The sequence below is a fragment of the Euprymna scolopes genome, chromosome 33 (genome assembly GCF_053919585.1).
Source record: "Euprymna scolopes isolate OS-2025 chromosome 33, ASM5391958v1, whole genome shotgun sequence".
NCBI lineage: Eukaryota > Metazoa > Mollusca > Cephalopoda > Sepiida > Sepiolidae > Euprymna > Euprymna scolopes.
Genome location: NC_136514.1, coordinates 82649617 through 82667542, shown reverse-complemented (window position 1 = coordinate 82667542; position 17926 = coordinate 82649617). Strand labels below are relative to the sequence as shown.

The 17926-nt window shown below is 35.4% G+C and overlaps 1 protein-coding gene and 1 pseudogene across 15 annotated transcripts in view; one reads left to right on the top strand and one right to left on the bottom strand.

Annotated features, from left to right (window-relative positions):
* LOC145258331 (transcription factor 7-like 2) overlaps positions 1-17926 on the top strand; it is a 764652-nt gene that overhangs the window by 219255 nt on the left and 527471 nt on the right. The gene's annotated exons all lie outside the window — the stretch shown is intronic.
* LOC145258438 (5S ribosomal RNA) lies at positions 6949-7065 on the bottom strand (annotated as a pseudogene).

Sequence of the window (17926 nt, the reverse complement as noted above, 5' to 3'; positions counted from 1 at the left end):
GTCCAAAAACAAAAGAATTCACAAATGGTTTTATTATTTCAAGATCCACATAGAACTTTTATTAGCCATAGTGTGGTTAGATGACTTGTAATGTTTATCGGCTGAATAGTGAATGGAATAATGTCAGATTGCCTACCCCTCTCCCCTTTATTTGGTTGTTTCGATGCCAAATTGATAATTTTTCGGTACTCAAAAGATGGGCTATTCTGAGGCGTATCGTTTGATTTGCGGAATTGCCAAGATCTTAGTAAGGTTGCTCGAGATTGGAGATTGAAACTGGAAACCCGTATTTGAAGTGTCGGCCAATTTTGTTTTTTGTTTTGTTAAATGCCGCCCTTTTGTTATTTATTTTATTATTTTGTTTGTTTTGGTTATTTGCTTTTTTTATGCCTTGCTCACAATATGATAGGCCATTCATTGACAAATAAGTAACGTCTGCTTTTCTGTTTGTTTTGTTTTATTTTTTGTTTTGTTTTGTCTTTGTTGTGGCAAAAATATTGTCGAGTTTTGCGGCAAAGAAATATATAATCTTTCTTTTCTATACACAACAAAAAAAATGTATCGTTCTTCGTAATTATCAATTTTTTTTATTTTCGTTGGTTTTTGACTGGAGAAAATGTGAAGTAAGTTTTGATAAGATTCACACACATATACGCGCGTGCGCACACACACACACACACAATATCCAAGTACTTATATCCACACAAACCTATACACATTATAAAGGTATACACACACACATAACCTGTGACTTATTTAGAAAATTTTCAACGTTTCGTCCCCATTTTCAGGAGACTTCCTCAGGAGAACGTACATTATGTCTATGTGTATATTCATGCAGTATGCGTGTTTGTGTATGCACATACAGTGTGTGTGTGTGTGTATATACATACATTGTGTGTATGTGCATACACATATACTGTGTGTGTGTGTGCATATACGTATTTTGTGTGTATCTGTTCATATGCATAATAATGCATATACATACATTGTGTATGATGTGTGAATATATACAGAGTATGTATGTATGTATATATCTGAAACAATAATGTAACTTAACAGAAAGATACGGTAATAAAAAGTTTCAGCTGCCCGGCCGTTTTTTTTTTTTTTTTTTTTTTTTTTTTTTTGCCGTCCGTAGCTTCCTCAGACTTATACAGAAATGTTCGTTATTATGGGATGAAAGAGTGAATGATGGGGTGGGGTGGGGGTGCGGACATAGAGTGTGGAAGGGGATGCTCGTATACCCCTACCGTTACCACCCTCTCCATCTTTATTTTTTCTGACCTCATTCACTCTTTCCTCCCATAATAACGAACATTTCTGTAAAAGTCTGAGGAAGCTACGGACGGCAAAAATAAAAATTGCAATAAGTTTACCAAGGTAATCAAAATGGTAAACTTAAAATATATTATAAATATTAAAGAGTTAATATTTACAAGTAAAGTAATCTCAACCAGATGTAAAATCTCAATAAAACCGAAAAGGAAATAGTGCTTATAATATGAACAAATTATTAATAAAACATGTTAAAAGACATCTTGAAAAAGAGTTAAAAACATATTTAATTTTAAAAAAGGAAGCACACGATAAGTGGATAGTCCTTAATCCGCGGAGTTTCGAAGAAATACTCTCCTTCTCATCAGAGGGCAGGAATTAGCAAAATGCGGGATCGGATTTTGCATATATACAGTATATCTATGTGTGTGTGTACACAGTAATGCATATTTACGCTTATTTATGTAAATCGGCATGTACACACACATGCACATATATTTATACATATATATGCATGTTATATAACATGTACTTATGCCCACGCATAGAGTATGTTCATGTTTATATGCGTATATATTGTTAAAAAATCAATACGTATGCGTATGCTCTCACAGCATATATGCTCACTCGTATACCTAAACACACACGCACACACAGATCTCTTTGGATGTGCGCACTGTTTTTCGTTGGTTCTTTCTTTTTTTTTTTTTTTTTCTTTTTTTTTTTAAACATTGTCTTCATTTTCACGCCACGGTGGTTCCAACGACGACGACAGTTGCGCTCTATATCTTGTGTAACTTTCACCCTCACCGCAACCCCTACCCTTATCTCGTCCCCCTTTGCTAAAATTATACACCTTCGCAGCTGGGGGCGGGGTGGGTTGGTTAAAGATTGGGCGAGGGGTGGTTGTCGGTAATCCCCCCCCTCTCCCCCGCTCTATTTTTATTGCGCGGACGCGTTCTGGCCTTTAATCATCACAAAATCCTGATGAAAAGGAATGGAGACAACAACCTGTCGCCATGTTATGTCGCCACTGAAGAATTCGGAAGACTTAGTTTTTGGACAACAAGTCGAGAAAGGATGGGCGTGTGCGGACATGGAGTGTGGAAGGGGATGCTCGTATACCCCTACCGTTACCTCCCTCTCCATCTTTATTTTTTTTCTATTTCAAATCTTACTCGAGAAGAAAATGAGCTTTTCATCGTTGATAAAGGATGTAGGAGCCGTTGACTCCAAGGTTATGTTTCTTCTTTTGACTATAATATTGTTTGATATTAAATAGTATTGCTACTACCTACCTATTTACCTACGGTACCAGCGCTGTGCCGTTTGGAACCGGACGAACTCTCAGCCTTTTTCCTCCACCCACCCAATAAAGAATACAAGGTAGAACGATAAATTTGTCACCCTAAAAAAAAAAAAAACCAAAAAAAAACACTACAGCTTTATTTTAAAACTTTTATTGAAAAAATCAATTCAGGTAACTTGATTATGTAGTGCACCTGACACTTAATCAATGTAGCCGCCTTCAGCCTCAATCACCACGGGTTTCCAAAATTGGAAGCATGCCTTTTCTACAAACGCCGATGGGAGCTCAGCGGATTGCGCCGATCAAGCTGGTTTGGTCATGTTCTAGACGTATGGCCAAACAAAGTAGTCCAGTGGGTTCGGGTCGGAGGACGAGAACGAGGAGGGGGGAGGGCCCATGAGAGCAGGGTGCAAAGTCGTAGCATTCCTCGTGAAGCCAAGCCTGCGTCTCTTTGGACTTATGAGCCGAGTCTTGCTGCCACATCCAGGGTCTGCCAACGGCCACCTGATTGTATCAAGACATCACCACACTCTTCAGCACATCCAGGTACAATTTGGTGTTGACTTTTAAGCCGACAAGAAATGGGGTAGCATAAATTGGCCCTCACTTGAAACCACACCAAAGACCATTACCGTGACCGGAAACTTTGTTTTCATCACCCTGGGCACGTCTGTCATTCGTGACAAACAAATAATGCCTTTTGGAGGGTGTTGGCAATGGTCCTGTTGTCATGAAACAAAAAAAAAAGAAAAACTTATCCAGCTAGGGAGAAGATGAACTTATCTTGCCTTTGGTAATATTTATTTGTTATGTATTTGTTTCTTTACTACTTTTCTCGGCCTTTTGTCTAACGTAATGAATGCGCTTTACAAAATTCGAAAAATCTTGAGAGAATTGGGTCATAGTCAATATTTTTAGAATTCGTTTTTTTTTTTTTTTTTTAAAGGTAGTCATTGCTTATCAAGTCTCAAAAGCCATTCGAGGATAAGGGTTAATGAGTGTACAGTGGTTACTGAGACAACAGTATAGTGATCACTAGTGGTGGAAATTGGGTAGAATTTGATTATTTAAGAGGACAACTGGGCAAGAATTTGTTTACATTGGACTTGAATGTAGGGGGGGTCGTGGTCGGAATTTTCTTTCCTTTTGTAAGTAGAACCTTCTGATTAATGACTATCTTCCTCTAGGAAGACGTAAAAGGCCCCCCCTCTCATTTTGCATCTTAAGAATTATTTTTGTGTTCAGTTTAACCATGTCGAATAAGCCTGCAAAAATGGACAGCAAAAAAAAAAACAAAAAAAAACGGAAGTCAAAATAACGAGACAATCTTGACAAATGTCGAAAATGGCTACCTCACCTCTCCCTCTCTATAAGAGTATCTTAGCGGAGAGATCGTAGTGAAGCAAGATTACACAATCAATAACTGCGCCTCCACAGAAGTGTCTTTTTTTAAAATATTTTCTGTGCTTCTGTTTAACATTTCAACTTCGACTCTGACTCCCACATAGATTTCTTGACTCTCTGTTTTATTTCCCCACCCCAAGATGACTGCTCTGCTCCAAGAGAGTTCTCGTTAGAACTTTTCTTCCAATTCTTTCGCAACATTTTCCGTATCGCCACCTGCTCCAAATCCGAGCATTTGAAGATTTCCAAATCGTAAAATACAAATGGTTAATATTCGAACGGAAATTCGTCGTTGGCGGAGACGGATAATTCAGCAGGAAAAAAAAAAAAAAAAAAAAACTGGAAGTTCCGCTACAGCGATAATGCGACTTTTTTTTTTTTTTTTTTTTTTTTTTTTTTTTTTTTTTTACATAGGCATCCCCACTTATGAAGGCCAAGAGGCCACTCGAGGATAAGGGTTAAAGAGTGTACAGTAGACATTGGACAGTATAGTAATCGTTAGTAATGGAAATTTGTTAACTTATATGGAACGGTTCATCAAAAACTTGTTTACGTTAGACTTGAAGACAACCATATTGTAGTCAGCTGGAAAGCAGAAAAATGGAAGACAATTCCATAGGCGTGCAGTTCTAAGAAAGAAGCTTTGCTCATGAAATCTACGTTTAGGTTTAGGCACAGATAAAGAGTGGGGGAAATTGGTGATAGTGTTTTCTGCAAGACGGGTGTTTCTTGTGAAAGTTTGGCGAGGGGGGGGACCATAGAATGGAGTTCAGCCGAGCACTTGCCATGAAAATAACGATAAAGCAGAGACAAAATTGCAACATCTCTTCTGTGAGAAAGAGGTCGCAGGGAAGAGAAAAGGGCATCCCCCACAAGGCTACGTTAACTCTGCTAAAATTGATTTTATTTACAAACCGAACTCTAAGATTTAGCAATAGAATTGTGACAACCTTTTATATAATTATTTTTTATTATTAGATTACTGTTTTTAAAAAAATAATAAATAAATAAAAAATACGTCCAAATAAAAAATAGGCGACTTTCTTAAAAAACACCGGATCTCCAAGGTGGAGATATTAATCTTAATAGCGTTTAAAAATCAACAACAAAAACTATAAATATATATATATATATATATATATATATATATATATATATATATATATATATATATATATATATATATATATATACTAGCAAAGGGCGAATGAACTCTTTTTCTGGGTCAACGGCCAACTAGCACCGTGTATATTTGTGTGTGTGTGTGTGTGTGTGTGTGTATAGGTGTATTGGGGTGGAGAGGGCTCCCGTAAGCCGTGGTGAAGGCAACCTTTCTAGGAGAAGCAAATCTCTGATTTAAAAAAAACACAAAGCGGAAGACCAGTACCCGCATTAAGCTGGTCTGCAGTTTAATTTGTTGCTGGCTATCTTGCTCTTGCTTGTTGCTGGATCTCAACATTTTGAACCGAGAGAGAGACTTAGCTGTCGTACAAAGCTAAGACTCTGTAACATCATATTTGTATAGATACTCCCTCAGGCATTTGGGCTCATGGATTTTAAATGTCTGAGGGAGTGGCACTCGTCTGACAAGACGTTGCAATCATCATATACTAGCATAGGCTGATCCGACGTTGCCTGGGATTAAATGATGTTCAACAAATGTTTGACATTCCCATATTTTTATTGTCACCGAAATCGATGAAATCGCCCATTTTTCAATCGAATCGATTGATTGCCTGCTCTAATTGGGGATCCATCGCGGTGCACCTAGAGAAAGCTTCACATGCCTCTCGCAGTGACTAAGTTCACAATATAGTGTAGTCTACATTATTAGACTGTAGAAAACCTACTGTTGATTTTATATGCCTCTCCTTACTGCTTGTGCGGTGATAATGGCTTGAATTTAATGTTAAAATTAAAAATCAAGAAATTGTGCTTTAAACAGAAACATTAAAAAATGCAATTTTTTGTGCATGTAAAATTTATTTAATAAATATTTAATTATTAAATAAATGAAATTAATTATAATAATAATTATAATAATAACTAGCAGAACCCATGGAAATTCCACGGCAGTTGCAAAATTGTGAAACATTACAAATAAAATGAATAAAATATAAAATAAAATAAAAATAACGACAAACTAAAACAATTTTTTTACAACGTTTTAAAGCTAAAAAGAATTGATTTTAAAAAATTTAGATTTTTTTTCAGTGAAAATTCAACACACAATACATTGTTTTTTTGTTTTTTTTTCTGAATAATTCTTTTTAATATAAATTATAAACGAACAGATGTCAATTCACTTGCACATTTTTTTTTTAATTTTAAAAGAAACTATAATTAAAAAAAAAAAACTTAGTCTCCTCTCAAAATGACTTCTTTTTAAATTATAAAATAAAATAACCAATTTTTTTTTTTTTTTTGAAAATTCTTGGAGTAGGAATTTATTAACGATTTTTAACTAAAGAGTAACGTTAAAGGGAGATAATAAATTTCTAATTAATTAATGTTTGCGTTGATGATGGATTTTTTTGTGACACTTGACGTATGCACAAGTAAACAGTTAAATACAACAGAATCGCTAAAAAAAAAAAAAAAATTAAAAAAACAAATCTTTATATAGATATACTAGTCTAGGTGCTGGTGTTGCCCGGGTGTTTCGCGGTGTGTGTTAAGGGGAAAAAAAAATTTGTAGTAGGCAAGCAGGTTCGAATCTGTACCGTGAAAAAAAAGTAACGCTGTTTCTGTTGCGTCCATCGCCAAATCGGAAATAAAAAAGGCTTCCTTCAGTCTTGACAGACTATGGATACCCACTGTAAGGGTGCCTGCACATGAAATTTGTGTGGCAAGAGTTGCGCAATCTCAACCACACCTCTCCTGAGTCAACATTGTTGAATACCAGTGGCAAGTTGAGGTACAAGACGACTGGAAACAATGCCAAGATAAGCGGAGAGCACATACAGCACCTAGAATTTCCAAATGGTCACCCATCTGGTACTAACCAGGCTCAACGTTGCTTAACTTCGATGATCTGACGAGAACCGGTGTGTCAACGTGATTATGCCGTATATGTAAATCGGAAATAGCGAGGGTTTAAATTAAGGCTAGTCAATTGAAAAGAGGGGATGACTTTTGAAAATATCGGCAAAAAAAAGAAATCCCCTCCCTGTAGAAAAGTACCCAGGTGAAGGAATTAATGTCTTTAGCCAATTTTTCGATATTTGTCGTTTGAAGAGTCAAGCTTCAAAACTATATCGATCGCGTGAAAATCTGTCGCCTCTGTCAAAAGTTTTAGGCAGACATACATCATACATTTAAACAGATAGGTGACATTTGTATTATAGATATATATATATATATATATATATATATATATATAGAGAGAGAGAGAGAGAGAGAGAGCATAGGTCATGAAGCAGGTTTCATTAAATGCGCCAATGTTTGTTTTTTATTTTCGTTATTTTTACTTTTAGTAGTTTCTCAATGCAGCAAGCAATTTCTTGGTTTCTCTTGGTAGTTTATATAATATGCCTCCGAGTGTTCTTGTTGCAGCTATTACTCAAACATTTTTGATCTCTTGATCTTCATTATGAGTAGATGTTTCAAAAAGATTTTGTTTGATTTATTTTTTTTTTTTTTCTACCAAGGATAAAACTGATAAGTAAATACAACAATACGTATCTTTTCTTCATTTCTTTTGACGTTTGCGTGAAGATTTATTCCGTATGGTTTCTCTATAAGAAAAACTCTGCTCAAATAAAAAGTCAATAATTAGGTTCTTGCGTTTTGGTGAAGTCGCATTGAAAATTGATTAAAATCAATATTGGAATATTGATCTTGTGATCTTCTTCGATTGATGAAAACTGATCTTTTTTTTTTTTTTTTCTTTCTTCTTTCAGGTAAGTTTCTCCCTAGTTTTGATTTTCTGGAATCGCGCCATCTTTTTTTTTTTTTTTTTTTTTTGTAAGTATTTCTTTGACTTATTCACCATGAACTCGTCCAGCACTGGAACGGTAAACAGAACATGAAACGCTCGACGAGATCTTACCATGTTTCGACTAAAAATTTTTAGCAAACTTTGTTGGTACCTCTCTTGTTACTCTCTCTCTCTCTCTCTCTCTCTCCCCCCCTCTCTCTCTCCCCCTCTCTCTCTCTGTCTGTCTCATGTTTACTATGTCTCTGTATCTCTCTCTTTTGCTCTGTCTCTCTTTTGCTCTCTCTCTCTCTGTCTCTCTTTTGCTCTCTTTTGCTCTCTCTGTCTCTTTTGCTCTCTCTGTGTCTCTCTTTTGCTCTCTCTGTGTCTCTCTTTTGCTCTCTCTGTGTCTCTCTTTTGCTCTCTCTGTGTCTCTCTTTTGCTCTCTCTGTCTCTCTTTTGCTCTCTCTCTCTGTCTCTCTTTTGCTCTCTCTCTGTGTCTCTCTTTTGCTCTCTCTCTGTGTCTCTCTTTTGTTCTCTCTCTCTCTGTCTCTCTTTTGCTCTCTCTCTCTGTCTCTCTTTTGCTCTCTCTCTCTGTCTCTCTTTTGCTCTCTCTCTCTCTCTCTTTTGCTCTCTCTCTCTGTCTCTCTTTTGCTCTCTCTCTCTCTCTTTTGCTGTCTCTCTTTTGCTGTCTCTCTCTCTCTCTCTCTGTCTCTCTTTTGCTCTCTCTCTCTCTCTCTCTCTCTGTCTCTCTTTAGCTCTCTCTGTTTCTCTTTAGCTCTCTCTGTTTCTCTTTCTTTGTCTTTCTTTCGCTCTCTCGCTGTCTGTCTTTTTCGTTCTCTCTGTCTTTCTCTCTTTCTTACTAGAAATGGTACGAAACACCAGAATTGTATAGATGAAGTCAATAATTGTGACAAGTTTTCCTTTTCTTTTCTGTTTTGTGGGTTAATATTACCGTTTCTCCTAGACCCCTCCCGTCCCTCTTTCTATCTTAACCCCCCTGCCCCACCTTCTCCTCTCCCTATCTGAACTCCTTCCCTAAACAAAACTAAATATAGACCACATTTTAGGAGAATAAAAATGGTCCTTGACTTTACTTCCCGTATTTTGTGTTTAAGTCTTCACATTTCATGGGTGTTTTTTCTGACAAAGTGGGAAAAATTGCTGTTTTCTGGGCCGAGAATCATTATAAAATCACTAGGGCTATGACAACAGCATATTGTTTTCCTTGTTTCGATTCTCAGGTTTATATCCATTGATATCTTATGCTTTTATGTAGAGTGATGTGGTTCTCAGTTGATTAATTGTGTCTGTGTTGGATATATACTCGAGAGTCAAAACAATGAAACGAGAATATGCTGTTGTCATAGCCCTAATACTCACCTATGTTTGACTAGGTTTAGACTCTGAAATAATATATTCTTTAAACTCCTTACATCAAGTGGCTTCACGCCTCGTCTGGATTGATTTCCATGTTTAACAACGTTTGCAGATACTGCCTGTAGATCTTCTCAGGTGATTATCCTGATAGTGTTGGTGATGTTTTCCTTTAGTTGGTCGAGATTGTGAGGATTATTTGCATAAACGTTTTGTTTTAAAGTCCCACAAAGATAAAAATCACATGATGTCAAGTTCGGGGATCGTGGCGGCCATAACCCTTTGCTTATTGTTCTATCTACCGTAAATAGGTCATGAACTTGTGTCAGTGATCGGTGAGACATGTGGCATGTAGCGCCATCTTGTTGGGAAAAGAATTGCATTTTGTCTTGTGGTGTCAGTTGGTTGGTAAGAGAAAGATTAGAGAGCTCAGGCTACTTTTAAGTGGGCCGCTTATTCTGAAAAACAATCTCGATTAGAGAAAGATTAGATGGATCGAGCTACTTTTAGGTGGACCACCTTGTATTACGTATTATATATAATATTTGTTGGAAGATGTTTTGTTGGAGACGCCAAATCATCTATCACCGTCTAGAAAACAGGGGAGGTAATTAAACAATGAAACGTCAGGAAATATTCTGGAATGCATTACGGAAAGATTGATGAGATCGGGCTACTTTTAAGTGGACCACCCTGTAGTTTGATGGATTGCATTTTACTTTAGTTGAAGTTCTCAGAAATCAAGATTTTATTTTATGGTTAAAATTTTTATGACAATAGGTAAAAAAAGAACCTATATTTTCTAACCAATAAAATACGCCCAAATTTGCCTACATCTGTATACATAGTGTCCTGGCAAGCCAGCTTCAGTTTTGCCACTTTGGGATGAATTTTGCTTAGTTTTTTTTTATTTTTTGCTTGATTGTCTCCCCTTTGGCTTTGCCAGGCCACTAATATATCCGTTCAGCAGGTCGTATTAATCCTTAAAAACACTCTTCACTCTTCCTTGCCCCTCCCACTCTTCCGTGACTAAACATTTTCTGGCTGATTTATGAAGCTAAATAAACTTAATACATTATGCTCATTGATATACATAATACGTGCAGTCACTTTTACCTACATCCGCACACGTGTATATATAAATACATGTGCGTGTGCATATGTCGGTATATATGTGCCTAAGTATGTATAAGTGTGTGTGTGGGTGTATGTATTTATATATGTAGGTGTGTATTATATATAAAACACGTTTATCTGTAATTTGACTACTTGGGATGAAAATGACATAAATAAATAGCACATAAGTTCTCATTTCGATAGCTCAATAGTACCATACAAGAGTTATAAATATTTTTTCTTAAAGTTGTTAAGAACAAACACTCAAGTATTTACGCATTTTCAAAATATTTGTGCCTCTAGGCTGGGGCGTCAGAGCCACCTCCGTTTTCTTAGATGAGATGCAAAGTGAAAACGTCATCATGGGATCCGATGAACAACCAACATGTGTGTATGTATATACATGTGTATGTATACATAATCGTGAGTATATGTGTATGTGGGTATGTATACATAAGCATGAATATATATGTATGTGTGTATGTATACATAAACGTGAATATATGTGTATGTATACATAAACGTGAATATATGTGTATGTATACATAAACGTGAATATATGTGTATGTATACATAAATGTGAATATATGTGTATGTATACATAAATGTGAATATATGTGTATGTATACATAAATGTGAATATATGTGTATGTATACATAAATGTGAATATATGTGTATGTATACATAAACGTGAATATATGTGTATGTATACATAAATGTGAATATATGTGTATGTATACATAAACGTGAATATATGTGTATGTATACATAAACGTGAATATATGTGTATGTATACATAAACGTGAATATATGTGTATGTATACATAAACGTGAATATATGTGTATGTATACATAAACGTGAATATATGTGTATGTATACATAAACGTGAATATATGTGTATGTATACATAAACGTGGATATATGTGTATGTATACATAAGCGTGAATATATGTGTATGTATATATAAGCGTGAATATATGTGTATGTATACATAAGCGTGAATATATGTGTATGTATACATAAACGTGAATATATGTGTATGTATACATAAACGTGAATATATGTGTATGTATACATAAACGTGAATATATGTGTATGTATACATAAACGTGAATATATGTGTATGTATACATAAACGTGAATATATGTGTATGTATACATAAACGTGAATATATGTGTATGTATACATAAACGTGAGTATATGTGTATGTATACATAAGCGTGAGTATATGTGTATGTATACATAAGCGTGAATATATGTGTATGTATACATAAGCGTGAATATATGTGTATGTATACATAAGCGTGAATATATGTGTATGTATATATAAGCGTGAATATATGTGTATGTATACATAAGCGTGAATATATGTGTATGTATACATAAGCGTGAATATATGTGTATGTATACATAAGCGTGAATATATGTGTATGTATACATAAGCGTGAATATATGTGTATGTATACATAAACGTGAATATATGTGTATGTATACATAAACGTGAATATATGTGTATGTATACATAAACGTGAATATATGTGTATGTATACATAAACGTGAATATATGTGTATGTATACATAAACGTGAATATATGTGTATGTATACATAAACGTGAATATATGTGTATGTATACATAAACGTGAATATATGTGTATGTATACATAAACGTGAATATATGTGTATGTATACATAAACGTGAATATATGCGTATGTATACATAAACGTGAATATATGCGTATGTATACATAAACGTGAATATATGCGTATGTATACATAAACGTGAATATATGCGTATGTATACATAAACGTGAATATATGTGTATGTATACATAAACGTGAATATATGTGTATGTATACATAAACGTGAATATATGTGTATGTATACATAATCGTGAGTATATGTGTATGTGGGTATGTATACATAAGCATGAATATATATGTACGTGTATGTGTGTATGTATACATAAATGTGAATATATGTGTATGTATACATAAATGTGAATATATGTGTATGTATACATAAATGTGAATATATGTGTATGTATACATAAATGTGAATATATGTGTATGTATACATAAACGTGAATATATGTGTATGTATACATAAATGTGAATATATGTGTATGTATATATAAGCGTGAATATATGTGTATGTATACATAAATGTGAATATATGTGTATGTATACATAAATGTGAATATATGTGTATGTATACATAAGCGTGAATATATGTGTATGTATACATAAATGTGAATATATGTGTATGTATACATAAATGTGAATATATGTGTATGTATACATAAATGTGAATATATGTGTATGTATATATAAGCGTGAATAAATATGTACATGTGTGTGAGTGTATGTATATGTATGTGTGTGTGTAGTTATATATATATATATATAAAGTGTGAATATATATGTACATGTGTGTGTGTGTGTTGGAATATGTGTGTTGGTGTGTGCTGGGTGGTATATGTGTGTATGCGTGTGTGTGCATGTGTTGGTATATACATATATATGTGTGTGTGTGTGTGTGTGTGTATGTGCATTGCTCTCTCTATATATATTGTTTTTGAGAACCAAACTTCTTCTGTGGAACGCAAACTTTATTATGTCGCCTAATGAAGACTTGTGGTCCTGATCGACCAATTGTCTGAAACATTAGCACGTTTAGTGTAGCGACTATGTAAAATTGTCTATATGAGTAAAAATATATGTTCTTTTTTATTGAGCTTTCTTAATTCATGAGTTTGCCTTCTGGAATACCTTTAATTTGGTGTGTGTGTATATATATATACATATATATATATATATATATATATATATATGTATGTATATATATATACTAGAAACCCGGGATACGGAATTAATTTGTTCTAAGTTTGGAATCGTATGGTGGGGCCTAAACAAAATTTTATACAGTACATATATAAAAATTAGTAACAAAATACAGTACAGTATATAATACATATGTATATAATCAAATAATATTATCAATAACACCGTAAGGCAGATAAATACCGAACCCAGGGGCTGAAAAAACATTGTATTCCACATTGTCACCTGAAAAAAAAAAATATATGTATATATATATATATATAAACCTTGTATTAATGCTTATGCTTGTTTAGAAATAAACTTTTTAAATTGTTAAGTGACACTTGTTATCTCCTCTTCCCTGGAGCCAATTAATTAACCGCTTTGCCATGTGCGTGCGCATGTACACTTAAATTGCATCGCGTTGTGTTGCAGCATCAAAAGTGCAATCTTTCTGTGTCACTCCCCTCACCCTAACCCTATCCCCCTCGTTTAAAAGTATGCCAGAGAAAATCGGCCGCCAAGTGTCTGCGATGAATTGCTTCTATAACTTTGTTTCTGTCGGTAATAGTTATCTGCCCCTTCCGGTCGAATATGATGAATGCGTGTGTAATAATACTCTGTCCGAAGGGAGGAGGTAATGTGTAGGAATATCGTATCATGACAAATGAACGTAGATTTCATAAACCCCTTTTCCTCCTTAAAAGGAGGGAAGAAATATTACACTAATCTCAGAAAGGAGGGTATGCCCGGAAGATTATTAGCAGGACGACAAAACAAATATAACACTGTCTTCCCCACAAACAAAGGTAATTCATGAGAGGATAGTTTCATGGCAAAATAACATCTACTGCACTGCTGCTATACTGAGCGCTAAAAGAGAGTATACTAGTTTGAAAACTATATGATGAGCTGAATTAAGCAATCTATATGTAATAACTAACCTGGGTGCCCGAGTGTTTGGAGGTGTGTGTTGAGCGCAAAAAAAAAAAAAGTTGTAGTAGGCAGGCTCGAACCCGTGACGCGAAGTGGAAAAGAAAGTGGAGGTGTGTGTTAGGGTGTTGGTTGATCAAAAAAAAAAAAGTAGAAGTAGTTAGCAGGCTCGAACCAATAATGCGCCAGAGGAAAAAGAAGTTTAAAAAAAAAAAAAACGAACTGCCTTACTGATGTGCCTATCGTGGTTGTGACGTCACGGGCAGTCGAAATAACACCTTTTATGTGACGTCGTGTGTGCAACGGTTGAATAACTTTCAAAAAATGTCAGCGGAAAAAAAAAACGACCCTCCCTGTAGAAAAGTGCCCGATTGAGGGTGAAGGAATTAATGTTTTTGTCCAGTTTTTCAATATTTGTTGTCTGAAGGGTCGAGCTTCAAAATGATACAGATCTCGTGAAAATCTGTTGCTCCTGTCAAAATCTTTTATGAGACATACAAGCATACATACATACATACATACATACATACATTTAAACAGACAGGTGGGATTTATATTATAGATATTCTGCTTGTGTCTTCCTTAGTTAGTTGACCTTGTCTGTGAGGCATTAGATAACGCTGACTGCCCTCCCCTGCAGAAGGGTAAGAGTCCCCCCCACCCACCCACACCCACAATGTGGCTTTCTGTTGACCGTGGGTGGCCACCCGTAATGCTTGAACGGGATCCTGATATCTGAGCAGCTCATGATCTGGTAACTAAAGAGATTGTGTGGCTTGCAACTCCTCAGGTTGGCCCTTACTTTGCTAGACAGGCGGTCGGAGAGGCCAGATCCGACCAATCGACTGGTCATGTTAGCCGTTTCTCAGATATACAAAGGGCTATAGGGTCAATCTTGCTGTGGAACGACGCATATCCTTTTCTGTCGCCAGATGAGTAATTATCTTGGGAATAAGTCCAGGGATAGAATCGTCAATCAATCAGCATGAGTATATTGGCTACGTAGCCGTGATGTTGCTATAGGCAAATGGCTTTCCCCCTAGGTGTCTCCTCTCATAGTGCTCTGAGGTGGGTGGGAGCATAGCCAACGAAACAAAAACTTTACGTATGCCACTTAACAGCAAATCCCAAGCCGTTGCAAGTAAAGTCATGAAATACAGTAAAAGACCATATCCAGAATCTGATACGTATAGCGAAACGGAGGAAATAACCACTTACTATCCAACATACATAGTTCTTGAGTCGGCGGATGACAAACCCATCACCAAACTCCCACTCTTTATAATAGAAAAACATCTCTCGGCGAACGAGGCTCCAAAATCAGTCAAAAGAACTCGTGCTTTGGTTGTAGAATTTAAAAACAAGAAGCAGAAATCTTGCTAAGAAGCACCACACTACGCAAAATAAAAAATAAAAGCGTATCCCCATGAATCCCTCAACACATCAAAGAGAATGGTGAAAAGCCCACAACTGGATAATTATACAATAGATGAAATCAAACAATATGACTACAATATGGTTGTCTTCAAGTCTAACGTAAACAAGTTTTTGATGAGCCGTTCCATATAAGTTAACAAATTTACCAAATCTCCGTTACTAACGGTTACTATATTGTCCAATTTCTACTGTACACTCTCTAACCCTTATCCTCGAGTGGCCTCTTGGCCTTGATAAGTGGTGATGCCTATGTAAAAAAAAAAAAATTAAAAAAAAGAGTCGCATTATCGCTGAAGCGGAACTTTCAGGTATTTTTTTTTTTTTTTTTTTTCTGCTGAATTATCCGTTTCAGTTCAGATATTAACCATTTGTATTTTACGATTTGGAAATCTTCAAACGCTCGGATTTTGAGCAGGTGGCAATACTGAAAATGTTGCGAAAGAATTGGAAGAAAAGTTCTAACGAGAAACCTCTTGGAGCAGGGCAGTCCTCTTGGATGTTACAACTTCCGGAAGTTTGGGCACCACAAGAACTGGTGTAGCAAAAGGAAAATATGTAAAAATTGTGGAATGGCTGGATCTGACCACCAGGGGTCCACCTGCCAACAACTGAAATGTGTAAACTGCCAGGACGAACATTCAGGTAACTTAAGATTCTGTGACGCATGGAAGAAAGAAAAAAAGATAACGAAAATTAAATACACTCAGAACATCTCCTTCACAGAAGCCCGAAAAATTGTTGAGATTTCCTATCCAGCCGACCCTTACGCAAGAGTAACTCAACCACTACTTCCAAAAAAGCCAAATTCAGGAAAAATTGGCTTTAAGAAGACTATTCTTGTAACTCTGGATAAAAATATGAGAGTGACCTCTTTGATGTAGCCGTGTGTTGCGCAGTCTCCAGCCACACATTTTCTGGATCAGCAAGGAGAGGTCCATGACAATTGGAAATAATGCCAAGATAAGCAGAAAACACATACAGCACCTGGTGTTTCAAAATGGTCACCCATAGTATTACTGACCAGACTCGATGTTGCTTAACTTCGATCTTCTAACAGGAACCAGTGTGTCAACGTGATTATTCTGTACAACTATATTATTGTAATTGTCTGTATTTTTGAGATGAGGTGTTTTCATTGATTGAGATTGTCGGACTGACTTCCTCATCTTGGTTGTTATTGTCACAACATTTCGGCCGTTTTGCCCTCTGGCCTTCGTCAGGTGAACCGTTTGTTAGGAGTCTCGAACCCAACCCTTTATTATTATCCTAGTGACATATGGCCGAGTGGTCCTAGACGTTGTATCAAAGTTTAGTTACCCAAAGGTGCTGATTTCAATCCTGAACGAAGGCAGTAAAAAAGTAACATTGAAAACAGAGAATCAGCAACTATGTCACAAAGCCTAGCTGGAGTCCGAACACGGTACCCCCATAATAATGATAAAGGGTTGGGTTCGAAACTCCTAACAAACGGTTCACCTGACGAAGGCCGGAGGGCAAAACAGCCGAAACGTTGTGACTATAACAATCAAGATGAGGAAGTCAGTCCGACAATCTCAATCAACTATATTATTACCGCTATAATTATTCCTGAAATTGTATTTCCATTGCTAATAGAGATTTGCTATCCATCTGATGTCGAAACTATACTATAATAGTATAATATAAACTATACTATTTTTATCTATATAATATTCTGCTTGTTCTTTCCATAGTTAGTCCATACGTTACGTTTTGAAAAAAAAAAAAAAAGGCTACACAATTTTTAAAAGTCAAACTGCTTAAAAAAAAATACAATAAAAATAAAAAATAAATAAATTAAGCCATTATTGTTAAGTATAAAACAGAAAGGGTAGTGAGGTTGATACAACAGGAAATGAATAAAAAATATTGCCAATACCATAAGAATAAGCAAAAAAAAAAAAAAGCGTTTCCTATCATTTATGTAAATATTTCGAGGTAATTACCTCATTATCAAATTTTTTTTCTTTAAGTGATTTACCAAAATTAGGATATGTTTTTTTAAATCTTGTTTGTTGCACGTCTCAACGAGACTCGTCACGCGTCATACATCATATGCCGACAAGCTAGAAACTGTTTTTCAGTTAAAATTCCATATATATATATATATATATATATATATATATATATATATATATATATATATATATATGGGAGTGAAATGGACGAGGTTAGACGTACTAGCAAGTAGCAGATGTCTTGTAGTCTAAGGTAGGCATGTCTCGCATGCATATATATATATATATATATATATATATATATATATATATATATATATATATATATATATATATATATATATATATAGCGTATC